The sequence below is a fragment of the Oncorhynchus clarkii genome, chromosome 5, assembly GCF_045791955.1.
Source record: "Oncorhynchus clarkii lewisi isolate Uvic-CL-2024 chromosome 5, UVic_Ocla_1.0, whole genome shotgun sequence".
Lineage (NCBI taxonomy): Eukaryota > Metazoa > Chordata > Actinopteri > Salmoniformes > Salmonidae > Oncorhynchus > Oncorhynchus clarkii.
The window spans coordinates 27,546,524-27,555,948 of record NC_092151.1 but is presented as its reverse complement, the minus strand read 5'-3'; the positions used below and the strand labels follow the sequence as shown (position 1 = coordinate 27,555,948).

At 41.1% G+C, this 9,425-nt stretch overlaps 2 long non-coding RNA genes across 2 annotated transcripts; both read right to left on the bottom strand.

Annotated features, from left to right (window-relative positions):
* Window positions 1-3,329: 3,329 nt before the first annotated feature.
* On the bottom strand, window positions 3,330-4,639 carry LOC139409930 (uncharacterized). The gene is made up of 4 exons (XR_011634444.1): window positions 4,616-4,639; window positions 4,460-4,489; window positions 4,078-4,133; window positions 3,330-3,609 (listed from the first exon to the last, which is right to left on the bottom strand). It is a non-coding gene; the product is annotated as an uncharacterized lncRNA (long non-coding RNA).
* A 3,164-nt stretch (window positions 4,640-7,803) lies between these two features.
* Window positions 7,804-8,881, bottom strand: LOC139409929 (uncharacterized). The gene is made up of 4 exons (XR_011634443.1): window positions 8,817-8,881; window positions 8,603-8,638; window positions 8,030-8,329; window positions 7,804-7,929 (listed from the first exon to the last, which is right to left on the bottom strand). It is a non-coding gene; the product is annotated as an uncharacterized lncRNA (long non-coding RNA).
* Window positions 8,882-9,425: the final 544 nt, after the last annotated feature.

The following is a 9,425-nucleotide window of genomic DNA, read 5'->3' as shown; positions in this document are numbered from 1 at the left end:
GTCACACCGTACTCCTTGGGAGCGGTTGGGGATCTCCGGACCCCTGTTTGTTATTTTTCTTCTCATGGGAGGAGTCACTGTATGTACACTCACATGGCTTATAAACCAACAGATGCACCCACTACAGACTCACACACTGAATTCTACTCTGCCAGGTGAAACTAACTCTCTCTCTTTTCCCTCTTATCTACCACAAGACCATACCGTTTCTAGGCGTGAGGTGGGGGTCACTAAGTGCACCCCCCAGGAGTTGAAGAGCACCACCTTGTGTTTGCCTTTCAATGCCACCACCACTGTTTACCTGCCTTGGGGCCTTTTGGGTCATGCGAAAAATAGTTTGGGGCTACCTGCCTGGACCTATTCCAGTTTTAACTGGTATATAACCAAAGGGGGATATGGTGAGTGGTCTTGGAAAAACTTGGTGGCAGAAACGGGGCATGACTGGTCCAGCTATTCCAAGGGACGGGTTGTTCTTGCCTGGCGCAAACGGCTTACATTTTCACGCACTGGTTTTCAACTAAAGCTGATTGTACGACCTGGAACCACTATGGGGTGTCAGGTTTTTACGTTGGCCCCATATGTAGATACCGACAGGGCTGAAGTCCATTTCACACTATATATCTGGGTTACGCCAGAACCACAGCCTACTTCTGTGACGGTGCGTGACGATATGGCAAAGCCACATACCCTGCCCCAGCACAGGGATGGGTGGGGTTCTGCTGTTTTAGTGGTCACCACCCCTACCCCGGATGAGAACATTCGGGTTGCTACAGGTATCTCAGGTTTGTCTAACAATTGGCTATTATTGACCGAACAAGCAGCCAATACAACCCCCACTAGTTGTGTAGTTTGCATGGGTGCCCGACCATTGCTCCGCATTGTCCCGGCTACTGTCGAGATCGGATGTTTAATGCCCCTTATGGACCAAGACAATCCGACTGGTAATTGTTTCTTGTGGGATGCAGTTTACCCTGTTGTCTCCGCTACGGACAGGGCACCAGTATTTTCCTCTGATGTTGCCAGGGCCGAATTCTCCTGTATTAACATGACAGGGGGTATACTACAGTTAGGTTTGCTCCCTGTTGGTTGGTGTACAAATACTATCGTAGTAGTTGGTGTTTTTAAGCCAGTGATCAGGGCTGACATCTGGTGGTGGTGTGGGGGACCTCGGCTTTTTGACAGACCTCCCAATAAGGCTACGGGTACTTGTGCGCTTGTAACACTTCTACTGCCTATCTCTGTTTACCCTATAGGTGTGGGTGATTTGGTGACCCGGATACAGGCTGTGGACCCACAGTTTCTGCCTACCAGAACCAAGCGGGAAGCAGCCCTGACTGTTGGGGATCCCACATATATTGATGCTATAGGTGTTCCTAGGGGGGTCCCTGATGAGTACAAGCTGGTGGACCAGGTCGCCGCAGGTTTTGAATCATCTCTCTGCTGGTGGTGCACTGTGAATAAAAATGTTGACCGCATTAACTATATACATTTCAATGTCCAAAAATTAGGGAACTGGACTCAACAGGGTTTTGAGGCCGTACATGGTCAACTGGCGGCTACCTCCCTTATGGCTTTTCAAAATCGCATTGCCGTTGACATGTTGCTGGCTGAGAAGGGTGGGATATGTTTTATGTTTGGGGAGCAATGTTGCACATTTATCCCCAATAACACAGCCTCTGATGGCAGTCTCACTGTTGCGTTAGAAGGACTACGTACCCTGAATGGTAAAATGAAATCCCACTCTGGGGTTGATACCAGCACGTGGGACTCCTGGATGGATGCATTTGGTAAATATAAGGTTCTGGTCTCTTCTATTCTGGTCTCTATCTCTGTGTTTGTTGCAATATTAACCCTCTGTGGCTGTTGTTGCATCCCATGTGCCCGCTCCCTGCTTTCTCGAGTCATTACTTCTGCTATTGCACCAAATAATGACCCTGCACTGATGTTCCCCCTCCTACAACAGGAGGATCCTCTGGTGGAGTTTGAAACATGCACATATGAGTAATTTTCACGTCTCTTTGGAGACGTGAAGAGGGGGACTACAAATTTCCTAAAATTTCCTATTCTATTTTTCTTACTTTTAGTTTTTGTCACGTCTAATAGACGTGAAGAGGGGGTGTTGTAATAACATATTAAAACATGTAATGACGCATTCACTGACTGTTGTTAAACACACTGATAACCCATGAATATACACTGCTCCAAACCCTTTGGGATGGGCTACAAAGACAAAGAACTCTGTCAAGAACCAATGGGATACTGACAACAGGCTGGAGAGGACTGTCTATCACCTACGAACAACCAACCAGGAGCCAGGACTACTAGAATCTACCTACGTCATTTCAATGTATAAATGTACTGCCCAAATATGTGGGACGCCCTCTTTTTCCGAAACCTCCCTAAGAGTGGACGATAGGAGCCGTGCTGCACGTTTGCCAGATATTACTATGCTAGATTAAAGTGCCTCAAATATACCGTATCCGCCTTGTCCAGAGTCTCATCTTGGTCTTGTTTCTCCTATAACTAATCATTGACAGTGGCCTCAGCATTTTTTGCGGAGTAATTCTTTTTAACCATAAATGGCAGCTTGTTTTGGGTGGAGCTGTTATAAGGCCTTGCCTTTTGAGTATATTTTTGAGTTGTCATGTGTTTTTTACATCACTAAGTTTGGCGTAGAAATCAGCCTTACAATACAGGCAGTATGCCCGTGTATCATCTCCAATAAACGGCTTCAACAAGCCTTTGAATTCTGGGTTTGATTCCCACTCCTTTCTGTATTTTTGAGTGTACAATTTAGACTGAGACATGATGAGCTAGCCAGCTAGATGTTTAGCTTATGTCACAGAGAGAGAGATACACACACACACACACAGTGGACAAGGTGAGTAAGTGACTGAGGCTGTGTGAGTCAAATGCAGTGATTTATTTTTGCGCAGTGATTCATTTTAGACAAAAAACATTTTACATTTACATCCCACCCTGAATGTAAGCCAGGGCGGGATCAGCCAGCGGAGGCTTCCCGCATGTGCGATTCATTTGCAGTCTGGAAATGGAGGGGTGAACATCTCCTGCTCTGACTGCAGCTGGGCGGGACTGCTGTGCGAGGACTGGGCCGCCCATGAGAGCTTTGGGACGGGGCTGGGGCCCACGACAGCACCCGCTGCTCGTTGAGAAGAGTAAGAATGATACGTGCTTTCAGGTCAGAGTCTCCAAAAGTCTCCAATAACACCAGAAAATGTTTTTCGCTAGTAGATTTTTGAATACTCGCTAAATATAGCAACAAAGTCGCTAAGTTGGCAACACTGCTGACAGGTGCATACGAGACAAACAGAAATTAAGCCGATGGTGGAATACAAAAACGTTATTGTTCTCTCAACTACATTGCAAATAGATTTATGCAATAGATTTCTTGGAAAGAAAATTGAAATGGGGGTGTTAAAGTCAAGCAATCTATCCATGTGGAAGTCCTTTCATGTCCATTCAGTTCGGCAATGCTAGTCAGTATATGACCACTGTGGCATAGTCATGGCCTTGTTCAAACTTGACTGAGTAGGATGGAGGAGCACCAGCATGGGACACGGTGGCATAGCACAAATCATCTTCACCTTCCTGTTATTGTAACAAAGGGATGAGGACAAATCACTATTTGAAAGAAAACATCAAATCATCAAATCCTTTCAATAAACCACAATTCCAACTGTTATTCATTTATAACATGTTTATATGTTGTGTGCCAGCCCACTGTACTGTTTATGCACAGAAAACCAAAAAAGCACTATGGTGGCAAAGTGGAGGAAAAATGTGAGGCAGCTACATAAAAACATAATTATGTCATGGCCTTTTCTTCTTCTCCTCTTCATAATGACACTGGATGGTGACTTTTGACCACAGCCCTCTGGGCTTCCACCCAGGCAGCTCTGACCCCTTTACTTGGAGGGAGCATTGGTTGTGGCTGACATTTGATCGACCAAGCTCCTTGAGTTTAGAATCCACATAGAACAAACACTGCTGACCCTCTACAAGGGCAGAGGACTCACTGCTCAGCTCAACCACCAGGGTCACAAACTTCAGGCTTACTGAGATCTGGTGCTTCTTCTGGGTAATCCAAGTGTTTGTCTGTTTCTCCTTGTCCCCTTGAAGGATGAGGAAAGAGAGAGGTAGTTGAGGAAAGAGAGAGGTAGTTGAGGAAAGAGAGAGGTAGTTGAGGAAAGAGAGAGGTAGTTGAGGAAAGAGAGAGGTAATTGAGGAAAGAGAGAGGTAGTTGAGGAAAGATAGGTTTGAAAACATTGTAGTGAAAAAACTACGATTTGTGTCCGTTCTAAAACTAATTCAACATGCAAAATTATTCCCTTCTTTAGAGCGCAACATTTATTTCCCAGCCTTTGATTACCATGCAAATCACAAAAGTACATCCCTAATGTTGAATGACAAAACAAGCAAGAGAAGGGGAGAAACGTACCTGCATCTGTTAACTGTAGTTCAAGAGAGACTACAAGAAATGTCGTTCATTGTTATTCCAACCAAAAGTACAACTAGGGATATTGTTATGGAAGTCAATTATTTGACATTTTATTAGACAGTACAATAATGATATTATTAATAGTACATAACTCACACATAAGGCACCAGCAGCACATTCATTGGATCACAGTTAAGAGTTCTTTAAACCTGCCACCTGTTATTATGTATAATACAGAGAGAGAAGTGAAACAGGATATATGGAAATGAGAAATGCTTTCGGGGGCGACTATCTTCACATGCTCTCGAAAATGTTTTTAGAAATATACACAGGAGCTGTTGGTTGTAGATAATGACTCAGGCAATGCCACAGTAGTGAGTGTGAGAGTGACACACTGTATTTTGTGTCTCCCCTCTCTCCTTTTATGGTGAAACAATAGCTCCCACCTATGACCCTTCTGTGATGGTGCATCATTTTCATATACACTATCATACCTATATCTGTCATAGGTTTGTAATGTGCTCCAATTGCAGGGGTAGATAAGACTGATCTGGGTGGGCATATCTGTCCTAAGATCTGTAACGAACATGTTACGTCTGTCGGGAGCACAGAGGTTATGAGAGTTATGTTCATGCAAGATTTTGTTCTGGGTATTCCAGATTAGGTTGGGCCTATACAGGCCTAACTGGCAGGAACCGCTTGTTATTGCAAAAAGTATATTTAAAATATTATTGAATTGTTGCAATTATCATGTGGGTTTACAATTGGTCTGAGAGGAACAGATGTTGACAGACTACAGGAAGAGGGTAGCAGAAAATCAGGAAGCAGAGAGAGGAAATATGGAGGTAGTGTATCAACAGGTGGAAGTAAAGTCACATACTGTAAGTAAACTGTGATAATAACAAAACATATTTTTTAAAGTAACAGTGGTGTAAAGTACTTAAGTAAAAATACTTTAAAGTAATACTTAAGTAGTTTTTGGGGTATCTATACTATATTCATATTTGTGTCTTCTTTTACTTTTAGTTCACTATATTCCTTAAGAAACATTGTAATTTTTACTCCTTACATTTTCCTTGACACCCGAAAGTACTCATTACATTTTGAATGCTTAGCAGGACAGAAAAATTGTCAAATTCACACACTTATCAGCCGAACATCCCTTGTCATCCCTACTGCCTCTGATCTGGCAGACTCACTAAACTGACATGATTTGTTTGTAACTGATGGCTGAGTGATGGAGTGTGCCCCTGGCCTTCTGTAAAAAAGAAGAATAAAAAGAAAATGGTGCATTCTGGTTTGCTTAAGATAAGGAATTTGAAATGAGTTATACATTCACTTTTGATACTGAAGTATATTTTAAATCAAATACTTATAGACTTTTACGTTTTAAGTAGAATTTTACTGGGTGACTTTTACTATTACTTGAGTCATTTTCTATGAAGGTATCTTTACTTTTACTTAAGTATGTTTGTTGAGTACTTTTTCCACCACTGAAAACGAATATACACCAGACATGGTTAAAGAGAGAGATGTAGAGAGAGAGATGTAGAGATGTAACAAGCAAAGTTTGACATGTGTTCTACCCTCTTGTGGCTTTGAGTCTATATTGACTCTTGTCAAGGAGTGAAATAGATTGGTGACTACTGATTGGTGACTGCTGACTAGATTCGGTAACTCAATTATGGAAAATATTTATTTTATGTTTCAGACAAAGTGTACTTTTCATTTATTTCATTTAACCTAAAATACAAATAGTTGAAGATGCTTGTTTTCAGAAAGGAGTAGATATCTTTAGTCTTTGATGTTGTGTCAGGATTTGTTTTTGTACTATGAGTAAATTATGATCCAATATGAAAACAAAATATAGGATTGTAACTGTAAACTATGGCAAAACATGTTATCCAGTAAATATTTATTCTTCTATGATTCTGCTAAGAGGGTGTACTCTCCAGCTATTTCAAACTTGATCTTGGTGCGCCCAGGTCCAACTTGGTTACCGGTCACTGTTGCATATTGAAGACTAGCTCGGTCACTGGTATATGTCACTGTAGTGTATTGCAGACTAGTGTCCTCTTCCTGTAAGAGAGAGCTCAAGTCACTTTGAGCTGTGTGCACAGCAGGGTTGTCTTTGGTGCTATTTGCAATATTGCTTGATATTTTGGTAGTAAAGTGCATATTGGCTACTTCACACTGCACTGGTTCAAACCAACTCACCTCATCCCTAGAAGGCTTTGTGATGACAGAATCTGTTTAATATGAGAGAATGAGGGAAAATAAAACACTGAACAAAAGGAGATAAAGGCAGTGGTGGTTTAGTTAACTCTCATACTCACAGACACAAGGTGGGGTTTGGTCTTGCTGTTCAGGTGGGCTTCTGTCGAGACAATGCAGTACAGTCAGAAAGATATAGCCGTAAATGAATAAAGAAAAATAATGTACATCTAAAATGAATACACCAGTCTTACCCAGTATTTACAGGCCTGCCTTGAACCCCTTCAAAAGATACATAGAGATAATTTAGCAATTTTGAACATAACTCCAAGTAGCATTTGGAGCAAAATAAGAATGTGTTATGAGTAGACCAATCTGAAAGCACGCACCACACTTGCATTGGAAAACACACAGCACAGACCCAGCTAGCAGAACCAGGAAAAGGGAACCAGCACCCAGACTTATGACGACGAGGAACTTTGTACCTGAAGAAACGGTTAGTGAATGAGGCTCCTAATGAAACTGACAGTGACTCATCTGTACAGTATATCCTGACCTTACAATGACTAGTATGTTAGTGCAAATAAGACTTACTAATAGTGACTATTGAGATACTTAACAGTTTAGAGATGTTAGAAACGTATCAATAGCTGTACATTTAGAAGGAGAGTCATTCACTAAACTTGTATTTTGAAGTTCTTAGGACCACTAACAGCTCATTTAAAACCAAACCAATGTTACTTACCTCTTCCTTGGGCTGTGGTATTGTTGCTTGTCTCATTCTGAACAGGTAAACTGAACGTTGATGGGGAACTAGTAGCTCCTGGAGGATTTATAACTGAAATAAATAAAACATTGATATGTGTAAATTAATAATATATTAGTCTTGCAATTCAACAGTAGACCGACAGAAGATTGACACATTTGAAATCACAGAAATTGATGGGCTCTATCTTCCTCACCATCTATGGTGATATCGAGGGGTTTACTATGCTGTGATGTCACAGTATCTTCACCCTCTACCACCAGCTCCACAGCACAGGTGATGAAGATCTCTCCAGCACTGCTACTCTTCCTCTGCAGTTCCTCTTCTGCCACTCTCCCCACACAGACATTGTCTTTGTAGGGTAGTTTTTTAAAGTGTGAGTCACCATTGTTCAGATTAAAGTAGCATGAGGTGCCAGCCTTGGCCTCACATCGAAGATTGAGGTATTTCCCAATCTTAAACACATGAACACTGGGCTTTCCAATTGGATCTGTTTGTAAATTGTGAAAGTAATTTATGAAGTCAATTAACAAGTGGGAAGTGTACTCTGGTGAACATGTGCTTTGGAGTACTGTAAAACTGCCACTTACCACCCACATTAAGTCTTCGAGCATCACTAGGTTTTGAGGTTTTGATCGTTTCACCTTCTCTGTTCTGTAGAATTACACAGCTGAGATCTACTTCAGTCTTGTTCCACCTTTTGAACTCATTCCAGAGCAACTTGAACTGGCAAGCACCCTGCTTGTAATCCAGTTTCTTTATAGGGTTGGGGTCATGATCTTTGTAGAATTTGCACTCTGTGCCTTTTGGTGACTCACAGCCTACTGTAACAGGTGTAGCTACATTGATGTACCCAGGGGAAAATACAATAGTGGGAGTGGGAACCAAATCTGTTTAGAGAAATAGAGAGAATCTATGAAATTATGAGTGATAAGAATCTTGATTCAGAATGTAATTGTATGTGGAGTATCACTTCCTTGTCTCTCTATTTACAACTAAATATATTTCATAATAAAGATATGGCACTTCAAGCATTGTGTTACTCTACATTAGTTGTGAAAAGTAGTGTACAAATATATTATCAAAAAAAGACTTTTATGCCTAAAATAAATAAATAGCTGTTGAGCTGGACAATTAATGAAGTGACATTTGTTAATATGTACCTGCACAACTTTCTTTTACCGCAACACCGGCAACATCTTCGAACAAGATAAAAACAACTTAGTGAGACATTTTACAAGCCTTACTATAAGGCATAATAAAGGCTCATACATACTTAGAACAAGTTATAAAGCATACATTAAGTAACATACTACCAAAACTTTAAATCCATGTAAAGAGATATTGATCCAAAGACCAAAATAATTGAATACTCACAAATGAGAAGAATAAAATAAAAATACATATTTTCCACTTTCTTCCGTCAGTGAAGTGAACTCCACACATAGACTGTCATGTCAGAAAACTGATGTGTGTTTGGTAGGACACAGAAAAACCTACAGAGGAGGATATGGAGACTCACGAGTGATGTTGTGACAGATCACTAGTGACGCTGAAGAAAATGACCTTATTTTCATTGACCACTAAGGGGCTGTCCATGTGGTCCACACTACATTATACTTACTGAAAATATAGGTAACTACAGCACAGCTATTTCAAATAGGAGAACTATTGTGATTAATTGATCAAATAAACTTCTTGACTTTTCAAAGAGTTACTTTATAGTATACACACACAAATAAACAAAACCAAAACTAGATATGCAGTAGCTTAACAGCAACATCACCCTAATAACTTCTAGGCAGGACACTAGAGATACGGGCCATAAACTTATATTTCTCCCTTAAGGTGACCTGACTTGACCTCAACCCCCCTCCATCAGACCCTCCACGGCTCTCTCCCTTCATCAATACCTGTCACATGTATTTCGCTTCCCTGCACTCAACACATTCCAAGCTTAATTGCACACACTATATACCTTCCTCC